Here is a 19,743-nt window from a genome sequence, read left to right on the forward strand (position 1 = left end):
CTTGTTGGCCATCTGTGTACTGTTTTAGAGAAATATCTGTTTAATCCTGTAGCCATTGAAAAAAATCTTCTAATGTTTATTCATTTTTGAAAGAGAGAGAGAGCGAGCATCAGGGGGACAGAGAGAGAGGGAGACACAGAATCTGAGGCAGGCTCCAGGCTCTGAGCTGTCAGCACAGAGCCCGACCCAGGGCTCAAATCCATGGACCACGAGATCATGACTTGAACCAAAGTCAGACACCTAACCGACTGAGCCACCCAGGCACCCCTAGCCATTTATAAATTGTGTTTCTGTTTTGTTGTTCAGTTATAAGAGTTCTTTATATTTTGGATACTACCCTCTGATCAGATATATGATTGGCAAGTGTTTTCTTCCTTCCTGTTGGGTGTCTTTTCACTCTCTTGATAGTATTTTTGATGTACAAAGGTTTTTAATCATGATGAAGTACAGTTTATATAGGTTTTCTTCTGTGTCTTGTGCTTTTGCTGTCATGTCTATGAAACCACGATCAAATCTGAAATCATCACGATGGACCTTTATATTTTCTTTTGATGTTCATAGATTTAGCTCTTATATTTTACCATGTTTGCCCATCACCTCTCCATTGCCATTATTCCCTTTGTTACCATTACACCCTGTATACCTTTTCCACCCAGATCCTAATAACTAACTCTCTTACTCTTAACTTCCCTGCACACTTAATCCCCTCATAATCTTAAACCTGGCCTTGCACTTTAACTCCTGAGCAGCATTGAACACCCTTTTGCCTTTTATCCTCTTCCTGCGTGTTGTCTGTACCCCACGCCTCCAGGTCCTCACATCACCCTGCTATCCTGTTCTCCCACTTCCTGTGTGCCTCCTTCTTATCCTACTATATCACATACCCACATGCTGTCACTTTCCAAACTCTACAGTTGTAAACATTAGCCACTGACTGTTTCCAATGAATGCCCACAGGTAGGAGTGTTCGCAGAGATCAGATCAAAGATCTGAGATCAGAGATCCGTGTCAGATCAAAGAGAGACAAACCATGAGATGTATATTTCCAGCAAGCTAACAGATAAGTTAAACAGTGAAAATTTTCTGGGGTTGGGCTTTTGAGGCGTTCCAGAGACATTCTTGCCCCCTCCAGTGGCTGCTAGTGTGCTGATTTTCAGTGTTACTCTAGTTGCTAGGTGGTTGTTTTTCAAAACTACCATGGAGCTGAAGAGATGAGGTTAGGGTTTGGACAAGTTACCGTGCCAGAAACCTCAGTGTGGTTTGATGGTGGATTTAATCAGCTGGTCAGCAAGGGGGAGATGATTAGCTTCTAACCAGGGCCTCCCAACTGGGAGGCTCAAGACAGCACACAAAAAATTATATCAGTATCCCCACGGTTCAGCATAGCTGATTTGAACCTTGGGGAGCCAACTTGATCTCTCTGCTCATCTCTGGACATCCATTTATTTCACTTCTTTTCTCCCATCATGACATGAAAACATTGTGCTTGGGGTGACTCTGTCTATTCTACACATGACCCAGATATCAGCGGGGGTCTAACTTCATCCTTTGGAGATCTCGAGTTTTACCTGACCAGTTCTATAACCTTGAAAGGCTAAAGGTTTCCCAGGAATTTGTGCTTATTTCCAGGAGTTTACATTATCAGGATCTTCTGTGTTCTCACCTCAACCTTCCCCATAAATGTAGACAGTGCTGTGTATAAGGACAGGCATCAAAGTGAAGGCTCCAGTGAACATTCTCAAAAGAATCCACTTACACAGAAAAACATCTGTGACCTGTGTGGATTTTAAAAAGACATTGTAAAAATGAGAGAAAGGTACTGTGGTACACTATGGCAAATAATTGATACCTTTTAACTGAAAAAAATGTTAATGTTTATTCATTTTTGAGAGACAGAGACACAGTGTGAGTGGGAGAGGGGCAGTGAGAGAGGGAGACACAGAATCAGAGGCCGTCAGCATAGAGCCTGACACAGGGCTCGAACCCATGAACTGCAAGATCATGACCTGAGGTGAAGTTGGGCGCTTGACCAGCTGAGCCACCCAGGTGCTCAGTATCATCTTTTAGTAGTTGTTTTTCTTCCATGGTCCTTCCGGGCTGCTCTGCCTAGGAGGTGTCTTGGTCTTTGCCCTCTTCCTATGCAGTGCTGGTCCTGCTCTTCTCTCTGCCATGTCATCAGCCTGCCCAAACAACCTATATTCTTCTACATTTGGATAGGGATCAGTTGGCTCTTTCAAGTCTCGTCCTGACCTGAACACCTATATTTATTGTGATTTAGAGAGTAGGTAAGCTTTTGCTTCAGTATAATCCAACTTTTAAAGAGTTCTATCTATTTATCTTCTATCATCTATGTGTTTCTCTCTGGATCTATCTTTTGTTTGTTTTGGGTGACAGCTATGGTTATTTCAGGAATAGTGAGTGTTTGAGATTAGCCTGCAACTCATTTTTATTCCATTCCATTCCATGCCATTCCATTCCATTCCATTCCATTCCATTCCATTCCATACATATAGAGGGACTGTGAGCAGGGGAGAGGGTACAGAGAGAGGGAAAGAGAATCTTAAACAGGTTCCAGGCTCAGCACAGAGCCTGACATGGGCCTCGATCCTATGACGCTGGGATCATCACCCGAGCCGAAATCAAGTGTTGGACACTCAACTGACTGAGCCACCCAGGCACCCCTGGCCTGTAACTCTTATAGCTACTGGCAAAAAATGGGAGATTTACAGATGAAAACAAAACACTTTATTGCTCAAGGCACAGCAGGCAGCGTGAACATCCTGATAGCAAGTTTCTCTTGGCTCCCTTCCTTGTTCTGACCTAATTCCAATCATGGTGATGCTGAGGGGCCCAGATGAGTGCTACACATGCAGTGTGTTTGCATCACAACCATGGAGGCCTGAGTACAGCAAAATGAGATCTTTTAAAGAGAACTGCTAACACACCTGTTGTACTCCCATGAGGAAGACATTATCTTTGTTCCCTGTACAGCAAATAAGTCAGCCTAATGTTCCAGAGAGTGACACGGTCCCTGTCTTCCAAGGACCTTTTCTAAACACACATAAGGAAACGGTCTAGAAGAAAAGCTGTCCATACTTCTGTTCATAAGACATGAACATAATGAGAAACCCATGGTAGACCTGTCTTCCAACAATATCCAGCAGTCATTTCTGGACTGTATTAGCTCCTGGCAGAATTTCCCATGAATTTATCACTCGTTCAAGTGCTCTGATTAATCAGGACAAGGCTGTTGCCAACATTGAGGCTGGAGTTCTCTGTTGTCCAGCAAGAGAGTGGATGCAGAATTGAATACGAGAGAGGCTAATGTCAGGGAAGAGACAACAGCCCTGAGTAAGGGTCTTTGCTCCGTATTTATTAGGATCAAAGGACTTACAAACGTGACGGACATGCAGAAAGAGACAATAAAACAGTGATCATTAACTCGTGTGTGTGAGAGAAAGGGGGTTTTGAAGGTATTTGGTGTTAGGAGTTAGGGTCAAGACAAATCAAAGTCCTGGCATTGAGTAGATGGGCTGTTTATTGCAGGCACCAGGCACCTTGTCTGTTTATCTTATTTTTTCTAGGGGCTAAGATAGGGCATGCTACCTCTGGGTGAACAAGATATTTTTCTCACTAATTAGCTCTGCTGCAGTGGCTTTCTGCCTATTCCTGGTCTCAGATGCTTTTGTCCTGTGACAGCGGCTTCCTCTCTCTGCTTTGTTCTATGCTGGGGGCACTTTTGCCCTCTGGTGGCTTTCCATCCTAAGCCTTGTTAACCCATTGGTGCAAGCTCAGAGAATTCTTAAACTTATTCGCCACATGAGGCTACCCTGATTCATTCACCTTGACTATGCTTATGTAGTGTCCACATTCAGGCATCTGAGGATCCCAAATACTTATAGGCTCCACCTTAGAAAGATATGTGTCTTCTCTTTAGGATTCTGTATTGACTTTTTGTGTCGGATGAGAATAAACAATTGAGTTTTATGCAAAACATAGCATTTAAATTTTTCTGGTAAGAGTAGGGGATTTTGTGTTTCTTACCCTCACAAAGCAGATGCCAGTTATAGTAGGAACTCGTCTCATAAGCAGAAAGGGGCTGACAGTTGGAAAACATATAGAAGTTAGGGCAGAGGTGTTTATTAACCACCATGTAGGATTATAAATAAAAGCAATATAAACATGAGAGATGGAGGATTTGATGTAAAAGGACACAAAGGTGCTCACCAGGATGTGGGTGCTCTGGGTGGCTCTGGACTTAGCAGAGGATCTGGGGCAGACATTAGTGCTTCGAACGTGCTGGACCCACTGCTTATGTCTGTGCAGGAAGAAAATCATGGAGTCACTGGCCCAGATTGTGAGCCCACACAAGGAAGCTTCAGGAAATACTACCAACACTGCATATACGGAAACTGTGATTGTCTCATGATTGAATGTAGAACAGTATCCAAAATCCCTTTTCTTTGTGATGTTCTGCTCCTCCGTTTACCAGACACATACAACGCATACAGAAGAATGATGAAATTTGCTATCAGGCACATGATCCAACAGAGGGAAATGGAGAAGCCAATGTACTTTGGGGCTTTGACTTTAAGCTCCTTCAAACAGGAGTTCATGGGGCTGATCATGATGGTTTGGAAGACACTCAAGAGGCAGGTGCTGCTAATGAACACCCTCCCGCCCACTTTCTGAACTTATGAAAGAAGTTTACATCCCAAATAATCAAAGAAATATTTCAATCCCAGAGCTTCCAATGCATGGGCAGCTCCTTTAGAGAGAATTCCCAAGGAGTTGGATACAATCAGGTGCTTCAGAACCAATTCTGTGGGTCTCAACCTACCTTCAATGTGGTAATAGATAATGGTGAAGAAGAGAGACACTGCCCAGGATTCCAACTATTGTCTGTGATAAGAATAGTATTACTATTGCCAAATCCCTAGAAGCTATTTTGCCATTCAACACATTTTCCTTTATATTAGAGCAACAGTCATTCCTGTGAACAAAAAGACTCATTGAAAATGTTGACATCAAGAGAAACTTTGGTGGTTTGCTCCTGTGGGATTGCCAGAGACTTAAAGAGGCAGGAGGAGATGGAGAGAAGTACCAGGATATTCCATGGAAAAGTCAGCTTAGTATATGCTTAATACAACATTTTCAGAAAACTGAAATTTGCTATCTACATTGGAAAAAGCACAATGTGAATCATTAGATACATCATGGGATAAATCAATTCTGAATCTATTACTGATTTAAATATTAAAGAGAAAATGTGAAGCCTGTCATTACTTGAGCTGATCAGAATGGCTGGAGATGCTTAGGAGGCCAGTGGTGCCATTGGAAACGCTCTGTCAACATTGCGTGGAAGAAAACAAAGTTACATTCCGAAGCATTGAGGAAGTGTTTCGCTGTTTTTATCTTCGAATACCTTTAAGGAGAATGGTCAGAAAGTGGGTGCCAACAGGTACTTGCAGATCAGAACCATGGACCTGAATCTGTAATGAAGGTGGAAAAGGAAAAGATGGCAGTAAGGAAGAGAGAAAGTGCCCGGAATCCCTGTATGGTCTGTGCTAAGTGGACCATTCCTATTGGCAAATGCTTTGATGCCAATCAGTCAGTTCCCAGTGACTGATCATCATCTTGAGAGCTTGAAGAGCCTACCTGAGCACTCGTCGTGTGGACAATATTAATCATATCAAATAAAGTCCAAGATTTTCATTGAGAAATAATTAAGTTTTTGTGGTTATTGTTAAGGAGATTCCAAGAGTTCAAGTTAAAATATTTATACAGCATTACTTTGCATGAATCGTCCTATCATGCTGTACCTCTGGTATTTTGGTAGGTCTTAATACCTGAATGAGGTACACATTGGCATTGCATAATTTTCATTGTACAGAAAATGAGAATTTTGGTACACAGAGGTTGAGCAATCGAGCGATCTGTCTAAATTCACCCCAGAGTGGGGACCAGAAGTTGACAGTGAAGTTTTCATAGACTGTGTTCTGACCACTGTGCTCCACTAACCAACTATGTCAGCTGTGCCTTGACATAATTCACCTCTCTCTTTAGGTTTAGACCTTGATATTGTAGTTTACATCGTTGGGAGTTTTGTTTGTAACAGGTTTCCATTTCTATTTAATGACTTGTTGTATAATTCAATGTGACATATGAATGAAGTTTTGAGGATTCTACTAAAACACAGATCCATTAATCACAGCATCATCCTAAAGTAACCTGCCCTTGCACAAGTTGGATTTTATCAACACAAGATTGTGTCACTCTTAACTTTGGCAGCAGAAAGCCTTGTTTGCTGTCCTGCTGGAGCACAGATACAATGGACATTAGGGAACAATGTCACTTTGTTCCTAAATCACGATACATGAAACACTAATATGTGATAAAACATGGCAGGCCAGACACCAAATAATTACTTATTTCAGATCACATACTCCTTAGTTTTTAATGCACAAGTTAGTGTAACTATTAGTTATGGGGCAGGATTTGTGCAGTGCGGTAAACTACAAGAGACATACATAACATGGAATGTGACATTTTATGCACAGTAGAAGTTGATCATAGAGAAGTGAGTAGTGAGCTTGGGATTGAGGTTAGAATATAGTTAAATCAGAGAGAATAATATACATGCATTAGGTCCTCCCAAGTGTTTTCTGAAACCATAATGAGTGAGTTCACTTTTCCCCAAATGCTGCTTCCCTAACTTGAAGCAGGAAAGCAGTCTCATGGTAACCTTTAGAGCACCGAAAGTGCACATGTTTTCAGTAGAGATACAATAACTGTTTCAAGTGTCTCACAAACCCAGAACTAGAGTTTTACAACACACTTTCTTTATTCCAGAAATAAATTCGGATACATGGTTTCTGCACAAAGTGAGGTTATTCCGATAGTTCTGTTGTACTCTTTATTATAAGCATGAAGGCGTTATAAGTACATCTCTCATAATACAGTGAATGTAGCCCATGGTTTTTGTAAGGGAATGTGAACAGCACATCAATTTCTTAACTACAGTGTTTGAGCAGCTATGAAAACCCATTTTATTATCACTAGTATCATTCACCAACGATCATTCTTGGTAAGAATTTCATTACATTATATTAGGAGGGATCAGGAATGGGTGTAGGGACTAGGACACCCATGTCTTCACTTTCTCAGTTCCTTACTGAGGAATTATTCCTCCCCCTCCTCTAGAACAGCCATTGGATCTGTTTCTACCCCAGAAGAATCTTTTTGGTCACACAAGTACTTATTCAAATTTCATTTCCTAAGAACTCTGCCTCTTAGACTGAAATACAAATATTCACTGGAATCTTTCCTGTTGTCAGGACAGTTGGTTCTGTGTGGAGGTCACGACAGCCAGTTCATGTCTGCAAGAGGCAGCCAGACTCAGACAAAGGTTTGTGAATTTGTGACCTGACCTCCCCTGAAAGTGCAATGACCATTTCTCCTATAGACACAGTTACAGTTCAGGCTTGTGGAGCTGAGAATCTTCATGAAAAAACATTTTCCCAGTTGGTACTTACCAGGACCAATTAAAAGTTCCTTCTGAATATCTTCAAATCAGCCCCTTTATTTTTTCATGATCACTAAAGGCTGACAGGTTCTCCTAGGAAAGAGAGAGGAAATTCTGAGGTCTGACTCACGGGAGACAGCAAAACAGGTGTATCTCACTGGATTCACTTCTTCCTTCAGAAGTTCTCTACCCCAGGGGCGCCTGGGTGGCGCAGTCGGTTAAGTGTCCGACTTCAGCCAGGTCACGATCTCGCGGTCCGTGAGTTCGAGCCCCGCGTCAGGCTCTGGGCGGATGGCTCGGAGCCTGGACCCTGTTTCCGATTCTGTGTCTCCCTCTCTCTCTGCCCCTCCCCCGTTCATGCTCTGTCTCTCTCTGTCCCAAAAATAAAAAAAATAAAAAAAAAAAAGAAGTTCTCTACCCCAAATCGAGTGGTAATCTTCAACCCCTGAGCTGCATCATTTTTGAAGTATTCAAGATAAGTGATCTCAGAGAAAGTAACTAAAAACAGTGTCCAGTGACAGAAGAGTAAAAGTGAAAACTTGACATGAGTCATTTATTTTAGAAATGATTGGACTCATTAGTAGAGCTAAATACAAGTTGACTTGGAAATGATGATAGAGAAATTTTATAGAAAAATAGTGTCTCAATCCCAACTGTGTGAGGAAGTCCAAACAAACCAACAATCCATCGAGACAGATGTCCATGAAATGTCTGTCACAAGTGAAAGCACCAGTTTAACAGGCAGATTGTACCATTCTTTGAACAATCAGAGAAGCCAGTGCTACTTCCTTAGTTCAGCTGCAGTGAATGGTTAGCAGAGTTCTCTAGACTTACGCTGAAATTTCGTTAGGGAGCTTTCACTGAGTATGTAATGAGTGAAGAAACCTAAAGTTAAGAGCCAAAATAGATTCTTGAGGCTTTCCAATAGAGAAGTCACCATTTGGCCTATGTCTACCATCCCTTCCCCCTGAGCATTTTATTCCAGCTGAGAAGTAGAGGGACCACGGTCCACACAAGACCACACTCACAGCTGACACCAGCAGCAGGTTTGGAGGTTCCCCAAACCTCACTCAGTTTCCGTAGGTCTCTAGAGGGACTCACAGAACTCATCGAGAACTGTTCTCCTCACTGTTGTGGTTTATTACAGGGAGAGTGAACAGATGAACATAGGCTGGGGAAGAGATGCATGGGGCAGAGTCCAGGAAATGTACCCAGTGTGGATCCCCTCATTGTCCTCTCTCTGTGGAGTCATGGAGTGTTACTTTCTCGGGTTGAGTTGGGTTAACATGGACTATTGCCAAACATGGAGTATTGCCAACAATGGAGGCTCACCCAAGCCTTGGTGCCCAGAGTTTTTAGTACAGCTGTTCCACTTACTTCTGTACGGCTGACCTTAGTCCCCATTATGTCCCCAAGGTGAGCTGATACCTTTCGTCTCCAGCCCTTCCAGAGCTGACATGATACTTTTGGCCTAAAGGCCCATTGTAAATCCCATTGTTAGGCAGTCTGGTGGAGAAGCCTCTAAGCCAAGATACTTCCGTGGGGCAGGACATTAAACACTCAAGAGGTCTCTCCCTGCAGCAGAGGCAAAGGCCATACCTCCCTTTGGGTGTGGTTAATTCTGTACTCACACCCTAGTTGACACATCAGGGAAGAGAGCCATTTGTCTGACAACCCATCTTCAAACACACAAATGCACACACAGTGTTTACTCAGATTGTGTGCAAACGTATACATGCACACTTACAGATTCAAACACTGAAATATGTACTGAAATAAGTCCTTCTCTCATTCCCTCACACGCACACTCACCCCATGCAGATGTCCGTTTCTGATGCATTCATGATGCACACACCCACCAAGATGACATGTCACTCACATGGTCACCAGGTGGATATGTATCCCAGTAACATTTTCAGACGAAAGTTTCATGCATATCTCCAACCCTGTGAGGCAAGACAAGAGGATCCTAATTGCCCTTTGGACTCCTCACCACAGGCCACAATGGCAACATTTAATGTGTTCAACATTGAAAAACTACTCTGAGCTTTGCCACTGGAAGTGGGGAGTGTGGTGGGAAACTTTGAGTGTGTGGGATGTGACTGTTTTGGGTAAGAAGTAGAACATTGGGAAAAGGGGGCTCAGGAGAAGGAGGTGCCAGGAGGGGAGGGTGGGAGTGAGAGTCAGGGGTTAGAAATGTTCGGGAGGAGATGAAGCATTTGGTGTGGTCCCAGGGCACTGAGGGTCCCTGATGGAACAAGGGGACAAGCTGTGCCTCGAAATTGAGAGTATAGCACCCGCTGGGCTCTGTGGGAATGAGGGGAGATAATGGGGAGGGAAGAATGCTCACAAGTGAGTGGGGAGCAGGCCTGGGTAAGAAGCACAGGAGAGTTCGTGTCCATAGTATGTTCAGGAGCACAGCAGGAACGGGGGTATGGATTTATAAGATTGAAACATTCCTTTTTTCCTATTCATTCATTCATTCATTCATTCATTCATTCAATAAGAAAAGGCCAAACATTTGGATGTATCTGCAGTCTCAGAACCTTGACCCCCTACTTTCTCCTACAAATTGGTTGAGAGTTTGTCTGGAGGTGTATGAAAGCGGTATCATTATGCCAATAGAAATAGATCCTGAATTCCCGAAACATTGCTGTTTATTCAATGGAAATGATTAATGACTCATGTTATCAGAACCCTCCTTGTTTCATATTTAAAGCGTTGAATGAAAAAAAATATTGACAGTGATTATCTGGGTAGGGTTCTAAGAGCTTTAAGTTTCTTGGGGGGAGAATGTACAATTCTTTGGGGGGAATAATGTACAATATTCCTATATTATTGGGAAAACACAGTGATATTTCCTAATTAAAAAAAAGAGTTAAATGTTGGCTCTTCCACACATGGTGGGAAGTGGATAATTGGTCACGTTGCTTTGTGCACATGAGGATGGTCTCAGTGGTTCTTGAGATGGGATGACTTCACCATTTTCGCACATTCTCACATTCTCTGCATACTTGCGAACTTGACCTTCCAAATGGCTGTAACATGCAAGATTCCACCATCCGGATGCCCTCTACCTTTTATTAAATGGTCACTGTTCATTTTGAACAGTTTAACCGAAAATGTAAAGTAGAAAATGTAAATCTACATCATACTCTGACCCATGGGGAGGTAAAAGGGGCTACTGTGCCTGAGTTTTGTTGGAGGATCTTGGTACAGTCTGGTCCCCAGTGCTGTAGCAGGATTTGAGATGTTTCTAGGAGGGCAGTGTCTCTGAAGACAGGAGAGGAGAAAACCCATGGTATGACCTTCAGATCAGAGCTGTTTGTGTTTGAATCCCCCCTGTGGCAAAGGACATGGAAAGGTGGCCTTTTCCGCGTTCATGTCCGTCTGCCTGTGGGGAGGCAGGTGGAAGGGAAGGTGTGACAGTTGCTGTGGTTGTCATAACAAGGACCTTATATGGAGTGGCTGAAACAACAGAAGTGTCTTGTCTGGTCATTCTAGAGGCTAAACGTCCAAGATCAAAGTGTCCTCAGGCCCGTGCACCCTGTGAAGGTCCTGGGGTGTCTGATCCAGGTCACTTTCCCAGCTTCTGCTTCCTTGACTTGTGGAATCATAACTTCATGTGGTGTTCACCCTGTGTGCATGTCTGCCTCTAAATTTCCCCTTTTTGTTTTTTTAAAATGTTTATTAATTTATTTTGAGAGAGGGAGAGGGAGAAGGAGAGAGAGAGAGCGAGAGAGAGAGCGAGCACACAGGGAAGGAGCAGACAGAGGGAGAGAGAGCATCCCAAGCAGGCTCCACACTGTCAGCACAGAACCTGTCTTGGGGCTCCATGTCATGAACCATGAGGTCACAACCCGAGCCGAAATCAAGGTAACTGATGAGTCACCCTGGAGCCCCTAAATTTTCCCTTTTTTGTGGATGCCAGTCATGTTGGATTAGATGTACCCTTCTCCAGTGTGATCTCATCTTAACTCATATCATCTGCAGTGATTCCATTTCTAAAGAAGGTCGTATTCTTTAGATATTCTGAGCTACCAGGGGATAAGACTTCAGTACATTCATTTTAATTTTTTGTTTGTTTTGTTTTTGCTTTTGTTTTTAAACATTTATTTATTTTGAGAGACAGGGTGCGAGTGGGTGAGGGGCAAAGAGAGAGAGACACACACACAGAATCTGTGAAGCCAACTCCAGGTTCTGAGCTGGAGGTTCCAGAGCCTGACACGGGGCTCGAACCCACGAACCATGAGATCGTGACCTGAACTGAAGTTGGACACTCAACCTACTGAGCCACCCAGGCTAGCCCCTAGCACATTTCATTTTGATGGGACACGATGCAATCCATAAAGGTATGGGTATTTTAATGGCATAAAATAGGCCTCTTTGCAAAGTATGGTTTTTCCAGACAATAACAAAGAGGCCTAGAGATTTGAAGATCAAAGGGAAAAAGTCTGGGGCACCTGGGTGGTTTAGTGGGCTAAGCATCCAACTCTTGATTTTGGCTCAGGTCATGATCTTGGGGTTTGAGAGACCGAGTCCTGCTTCAGGCTCTGCCCTGTCAGCCTAGTGCCTGCTTGGGATTCTCTCTCTCTGTCTCTCTCTCTCTCTCTCTCTCTCTCAATCTCTCTGGTCCTCCCCCACTTGCTCGCTCTCTCCCTCTCTAAAAATAAATAAACGTAATGGGGCACCTGGGTGGCTCAGTCGGTTAAGTGTCCGACTTCAGCCAGGTCACGATCTCGCGGTCCGTGAGTTCGAGCCCCGCGTCAGCCTCTGGGCTGATGGCTCAGAGCCTGGAGCCTGCTTCCAATTCTGTGTCTCCCTCTCTCTCTGCCCCTCCCCTGTTCATGCTCTGTCTCTCTCTGTCTCAAAAATAAATAAAAAAAAGTTAAAAAATTAAAAAAAATAAATAAACTTAAAAAAAAAAAAAGTCTTTCTCAGACTAATACTGATTACCAAGTCAGATGCCGTGTCCTTTCTTCCCCCTGAGAGGCCATGTGTTTATAACTTAAAACCTTTACTTCTCTCTCTCAACCCTGTCACCCCAGCCCTTGACCTGGGCTCCGTGTCTCACTCATGCCCGCTCTCCTGTCCAGCGCTCTCTGTTCTGGGCCCACGGTGCCCTCCTGCCCAGGCTTCTTCTTTCTTTCAGGCTTTGCGTCCTTTCCCACACACCAGTGGTTTCTAGAGGTGCTAGCTAGAAACTTGTAGTTGTTCTTGGTAACTGGCCAGTGGGGAGAAAGTTTGCAAAAATATTCTCAGGTCCCAAGCCTGTCACTGTCAGTACCGCTTCAGGTGAAATGCTAATTGCCATTGTGAGTGGAGGGGGCGGTCACACAGTCATAAACACATCTCAGGGCCCGGTTGCCCATCTTGCACACGCACTCACTTCTCTGACCATCACACAGAGCCCATCATGCAGGCAGCAGGAAGAAGTAGGTGGGTTTCTCTGTGTTCATCTGAGAGGTAGACTCTGTAAGGGAAGGAACTGTGTCAGGAGTCCAGGTAAGTGACCAGATTAAACAAAGGGGGTTTTCTGCGTTTGAATCTGGCTCAGTGCCAAAGCCACATGGGAAGCTGGATTACCTCCTGAGCCAGAAGCTGAGCTGGTATAGAGAGATGGGGTCCTAGACCTGCACCCAACCCTGATGGCTCCTAAGGCGTGTAGTATAATCCTCACTGACAGTGACTATGTGGTTTCACCCAAATGGTCATGAAATCTGATTTTTAATGTGCTTAAGGGCTGTATTTGTGGAATCCGTATGCTGTTCAGTCTATTTTAATGAACTGTAGGCATAATTGTCAGGTTCTAAGGTGCAGTTACAACACATCCATATTTGTACTAAATAGTTGGATGCATGTATAGTAATCATCTGGTTGTGTGCAGAAAAAGTGTATCTGATCACAGTTGCTAGAGTCGAAATGTTTTCTCTAACTCTACATCTGTGATGCCTTAAAAGATTAAAGAATTGTATCTCAATTGATTATGGACAGCCTTTTCCCAGTGATGTCAGGGAAACAACTTTTAAGTAAAATATAACTTAGGTTTCAGGGCAAGATTTTTAGGCTCAAATGCATCTTGTGATACTTCTGCTGCCTCAAAATATTATAATCCTGGGGCAGCTGGGTAGCTCAGTTGGTTGATTGTCCGACTCCTGGTTTCAGTTCAGGTCATGATCCTAGGGTCATGGATGGTGCCACGCATTGAGTTTGGTGCTGAGCATGGGGCGTGTTTAAGGTTCTCTCTGTGTCTCTCACCCTTTGCCCTCTTTCCCACACATATGCTCTCTTTCTCTCTGTAAAATAAAAAATGAATTTTAAATATTATTATAATACCAACATAATATAATACCAATCCAGATTCCAGATTATTTCACTTATACAATATACAAAGTTCTTGCCTTAACATCTTTTTCCATGTGTCTTGTGTTTCAGTATCTTTCACAAAGCTTGCTATATTGCTACTAATTTTATTTAACTCAGGCATTAATTGTGCATGTGTGTGTGTGTATACATTGAAGACAGTACTAATTTTGTTTCTAATGCACACAGTTTAATCAGACAGTACTTAAAGAGCTCCTATGTCTTGTGGCATTGCACTTTTGTTTTTGGAATGAAAGCAAATGATTCTTTCTGTTGCGTTTCCAATATTGAGCCCTCTCACATTCATTAATTCCAGGTTGTCACGGGGCAGGAACCTGCAGCGTTGCAGTTCTACAGTCTGTGCATCTACAGTTTACTGAGGTCTCTAGGGTGGGATTTACAGTTAATGTTTACCTATTGAAAAATACTTCATAAATAAGTGGAAACTTGTCAAAAATTTAAAATAAAATAATACCATTATAAATTGAAATGGCCATGTGCAGACATAAAACTAATTTAGATCTGGTTTATTTGAAGAACCCAGCGAAGTAGTATTTTTGTATATTATGGATTAAATACACTAACTGTTACTGGCCCCCCAGGTTCCAATTCCTACTCTGCCCCTCATTGTGAATAAATTCAGAGACAGCACTTAACGTCTCTGCTCTTGTGGTCCTCATCTTTCTAAGGATTGCAATGATGCCTGCCTCATATATTTGTGAGAAATCAGAAGTGACCATCTGGGTGGTCGTTACAACCGTGATTCACACATACTATGTGTTCTGTAATGGTTGTTCATGCATCTCTTGGAAGACCTCAAATGACTGAAGAACTTTAAGTAATTATTTGAAAGTAGGAAGTGTTGGCGAGTGGAGAATATTGGATTTCAGCTGACATGATTCATGTGGCCCCTGCCTCTTATTCCCACACAGGATCCTCTAGCCCAGAAGACAATATCAGTCACTGAGGACACATAGCATGGCCACCAGGGATCTGGAAGTAGGAGTGATCTTCTTAGTGCAGACTGTGCTTGGAATCCTGGGGAACTTCTCTCTTCTTTACCACTGTGACCTCCTTTCTTTCACTGGGTGTAGGCAGGCCAAGGCCCACAGATTTGGTTTTCAAGAAGCTGACTGTAGCCAACATTTTGGTCCCGTTCTCTCTTGGAATACACCATACAGTGCCATCTTTTGGGTGGTATAACATGTTCAGTGATTTTGGATGTAAATTTTTCCCCTATGTTCAGGGCGTAGCCAGGGGTGTGTCCATTGGTGCGACCTGCCTCTCAAGTGTCTTTCGTGCCATCACGATCAGCGCCTGGAACTCCAGATGGGCAGCGCTTAAGGGAAAGCTCTCAAGTGCCTTGTCCCTTCACTTGTCCTGTGCTGAGTCTTGCAAATACTGGCAAACACGCTGTATCCCATATTTTTGAGTAGTATCCCATACTTTGAGCAACAAAAACATCACAAACAGGAAAATGTTTGGATACTGTTCAGCTGTTTGTTGTGACAAAGCTGGGGACTCATTGTATGCAGCGTTATCATTCCCTGATGTGTTATATTTGGGGCTTGTGCTCTGGGCCAGCGGCTGCATGGTTTTCATCATGGCACAAGCAGGAGGTCCAACAGATTCATCAGACCCATGTCTCTGCCACATCATCCCCTGTGTCCACAGGCACCAAAACCATTTTTCTCCTGATGAGCCCCTTTGTCTGCTTAAACACCCTTTCTTCTATCTTTAATATTATTTTGGGTCTTTTTGAAAATCCCAGCTGGGTACTCTGGATCACTGCTTCAGGATTCACTCTCTGTTTCCCATCCATCAGCCCCTTTCTGCTCATGAGTCGTGACCCCAGGGTATCCACAGTTTGCTTCTCCTGGACAAAGAATATAAAGTCTCCTCATTCTATGAGTAAGATGTAAATTGTAAGTGTTTCGGTGATACTCATTTGGTAGTTCATTCCTCACTCTCAGAGTCCCCAGTACAATGATGAGAGGCTAACCCGAGAATGGTAAACATTACATATTGAGCATCTTCTTCAATTAAGCAATAAGTTGCAATAGTATTTGTAGTGAAACATAGTTATCTTTAAGTATTCATGTGATTGAAGTTGTGCTAAACGCTTGCAGTGAAAGAGTTCAGAAATTATGCAGTGTAATATCCGGGTCCTGAAACAATCCGGATATCATTGAGAAGGCTTTGAGCGTGTCCATTAAATTTGTCACAGTAAATTTCCCAGAAGTGAAGTAGGCATGGAATTATAAGGACAGGAGCATGAATGGGTGCCTGGCTGGCTCAGTCAGTGGAGTGTGTGACTCTTGATCTCAGGGTTGTAAGTTTGAGCCCCATGTTGTTTGTAGAGTTACTTAAAAAAAAATTTAATCTTAAAAATAAAACCAGAAAGAGCATGAAAATGGACCAGGTCATCAGTGACACTGCAGAGAATAGTGCTGGAGGGAAAATAAAGTCAGCAAGTAAAGCTTTGGGGAGCCAGGTATAATTGTGTACATGTCATACCAGAGGGGCGGGAGTCAGTCATGTGAAGTATGATGTTTGGGAGCATGGGAGGTGAGCTTGTGGAAACATTTTCAGGGAGAAATGTACAGGTTGGACTGGAGAGGGTAGTGGACAGCATAGAATTACATTTTAGCTGATTCTTGATTCTTTTTTTTTTTTTTTAACGTTTATTTATTTTTGAGACAGAGAGAGAGCATGAACGGGGGAGGGGCAGAGAGAGAGGGAGACACAGAATCTGAAGCAGGCTCCAGGCTCTGAGCCATCAGCCCAGAGCCCGACGCGGGGCTCGAACTCAGGGACCGCGAGATCGTGACCTGAGTTGAAGTCGGACGCTTAACCGACTGAGCCACCCAGGCTCCCCTAGCTGATTCTTTTCCATTGTCAGGTGATTGTGACAATCTTCAAAGCCAGGAGTTCCATGGAATTGGCATCTGGAGAAGAAAAATTTCTCTCCTTTGTGAAGGTGATTTGACCATAATGGTAAGAAAGAGTTTTTGGAGGTGCACACTTGAGTCTCCAAAGTGAAGAGAAGAGTTTATGGTGGAGACTTCCACTCCATTGGGAGCCCTGAAGGGAGAGCCATTTGAAAGGGAGGGACATGGATCCATTCTATTTATGTGAACTAGAGACCTCTATGCTCCTCCTGGAAGGCATCATGAACAGCATCTTGCTCTTCTTCTGTGGTTCCGAACTACTGCGTGAGGTGCTCACCCTGGCTGCTTTCTCCAGTACGGACAGGATTTGAAGTGCAAAGATTCAGCCAGCAGCCTTTAGGGGCTGAGACCACAGATACTTCCTTCTTGTCTTTGGCCACACCAGTGAGAATTGGTGGGTCAAGTTGTCCTGGGAAGAGTCTCAGGTTTTTGTTGGCTGAGACATTTGGGCAACAAACTGAGCACGAGGCCAGTGGGCATCTACTCCTCCAGCAGGACCATGAGTCTAAGAGACTGGGCTACACTCCAGTGTTAGGCGGGACAAGGCTGTCCCCTGCTGTCCCTTCTCAGAAGTGGTTCCCTGCTGCCCTCAAATTCTCTGTGATGCTGTTGGCCAGAGGATCTTGTGTGGACCATGTAGGCTCCTTGGGCCTCCAGCAGGACCGGAGCCACATACCGCCCATATATGCTGTGTCACAGCTGTCACAGGAGCGCAGAGATCCTGAGGATGGTCTGCTCCCAAAGTGACACAGAAGCCTCTCAGCTGTTTCCTTACAGAAGCAGCGCCAGAGGTTTTACGTTGCTTATGGTGTTATTTTTTGACTCTCATCATGAAACAAAACATTATTTTCCAATAAATATTTTCTGTGAAAGAAAATAAAGGGATAAATTAGTCTATTTAAGGTTAATATAACAGTTTGACATTTGGTTTCAGTGGGGTTTATTTTCTCTTTTCATCTGTGTTTTTGTATGAATTTTTAAATATAATTTGACGTTATAATTCTATACAATAATTGGGTACTCTTTGGGAAGTTGTATCATTGTTGTAACATTGCTCCTTAGTTTTACCTAGAAATTTTAGCATACATTTAAAAGCTAAGCACAATGTCATTGCATTATGTAGTGTTCAACACTGCCTTTCCAGTAGAAGAACAACACTGTTCTATTTAGCATATCCCATCTTTTTTGAATGGTGAGATTCATTTGAAAAATACAAAGGCCTGGGGTGTCTGGGTGGCTCAGTGGGTAGAGTGTCCGACTCTTGATTTTGGCTCAGGTCCTGATCCCAGGGTTATGGGATCAAGTCCCCCATTGAGCTCCACACTGAATGGGGATCCTCCTTGGGATTCTCTGTCTCTCTCTGTCTCTCTCTGTCTCTCTCTGCCTCTGGCCCTCTCCCTGGCTTGTGAGTTCCATCTGTCTGTCTGTCTGTCTCTTTCTCTGTTTCTCTAAAAAATTACAAAAAAATCTTTTAAAAAATATAAAGGCACAATCACTGGTAATAAGTATGTAGCTCAAGGAAAGTTCACGAAGTGATCACAGTTGTGTACTCGGAATTTTGTTCAATAAATAGACTATTGTCAAGCCCCAGATGCCCCTGCTCCTTTTCTTATGTCCTCCCCAGATTTTAGGCATATGTTATTATATTTATATCAATTTGTTTGTGAGTTTTTTGATTGACTTTTTACAGAAATATTCATTTTTACTGCTTTTGTGCTCCCTACGTTTATACTGTCACTTAGGATCTCTCCATTGCTCTCAGTGTTCCCCTTTTATATTTTTTGCAGGATACTGGTTTAATGATCACAAATTCCTTTAGTTTGTGTTTGTCTGGGAAACTCTGTCTCTCCTTTTATTCTGAATGATAGCCTTTTTAATAGAATATTTTTGGCTGTGGACTTTGCAAATCAGCACTTTAAATGCATCAGGCCACTCCCTTCTGGCTTGCCAAGTTTCTGTTGAAAAATCTCCTGCTGCCTTATGGGTTACCTTTCATAAGTTAATGACTTCTTTTGTCTTGTGGCCCTTTAGATAAGATTTCTTTCTTTATCAGTATATTTTGCAAATTTAATTACAACAGGTCTTGGGGTGGATCTGCTTTTATTGACTTTTTGAAAAGTTTCTTCATTTATATTGAGAGAGAGACCAAGAGAGAGCAAGTGAGGTGCAGAGAAAGGGAGAAACAGAATCCCAAGAAGGCTCCATGCCCTCAGCAAGGAGCTCGATGTGGGGCTCGACCCCATGAACTGTGATATCATGAACTGCACCAAGGTCAAGAGTCAGACGCTTAACCAACTGAGCCACCCACTCCCCCCTGATTTTATTCATTTTGATGAGAGTTCCCTGTGCCTCCTGGACCTGGATGTCTCTCTCCTTCCTCAGATTAGGGAAATGTTCAGTAATTATTTCTTCAAATAAATTTTCTGCTCCCTTTTCTGTCTTCTTCTGGGAGTCCTGTAATACAAATATTATTATGTTTGAAGGAGTCACTGAGTTCCTAAGTCTGCTCTTGTTTTGTATAAATCTTTTTGTCTCTTTTGTTCAGCTTTACTTTTCATTACTCTGTCTTCTAGGTCACTAATTCTAGGTCACTAGGTCACTGCTTCTTCAATCCTGCTATTCCTTCCACCAGATGTGTTTCTCATGTGTTTATTTTTATTAAAAAAATTTTTTTAATGTTTATTTATTTTTGAGACAGAGAGAGACAGAGCATGAACCAGGGGAGGGTCAGAGAGAGGGAGACACAGAATCCGAAACAGGCTCCAGGCTCTGAGCTGTCAGCACAGAGCCTGATGCGGGGCTCGAACTCATCAACTGAGCCAAAGTCAGATGCTCAACTGACTGAGCCACCCAGGTGCCCCTCTCATGTGTTTATTGAGCCCTTTGTCCCTGCTGTGTTGTTCT

The 19,743-nt window shown here is 43.1% G+C and overlaps 1 long non-coding RNA gene and 2 pseudogenes across 1 annotated transcript in view; 2 read left to right on the forward strand and 1 right to left on the reverse strand.

Annotated features, from left to right (window-relative positions):
* The window catches only part of LOC147573793 (uncharacterized), a 76,347-nt gene that overhangs the window by 8,427 nt on the left and 48,177 nt on the right, over positions 1-19,743 (forward strand). The gene's annotated exons all lie outside the window — the stretch shown is intronic.
* Positions 4,003-5,013, reverse strand: LOC112850856 (vomeronasal type-1 receptor 4-like; annotated as a pseudogene).
* LOC112850857 (vomeronasal type-1 receptor 4-like) lies at positions 14,839-16,551 on the forward strand (annotated as a pseudogene).

Source organism: Puma concolor, chromosome E2, assembly GCF_028749965.1.
Source record: "Puma concolor isolate L17-30 chromosome E2, mPumCon1.1.hap2, whole genome shotgun sequence".
Classification (NCBI taxonomy): Eukaryota; Metazoa; Chordata; class Mammalia; order Carnivora; family Felidae; genus Puma; species Puma concolor.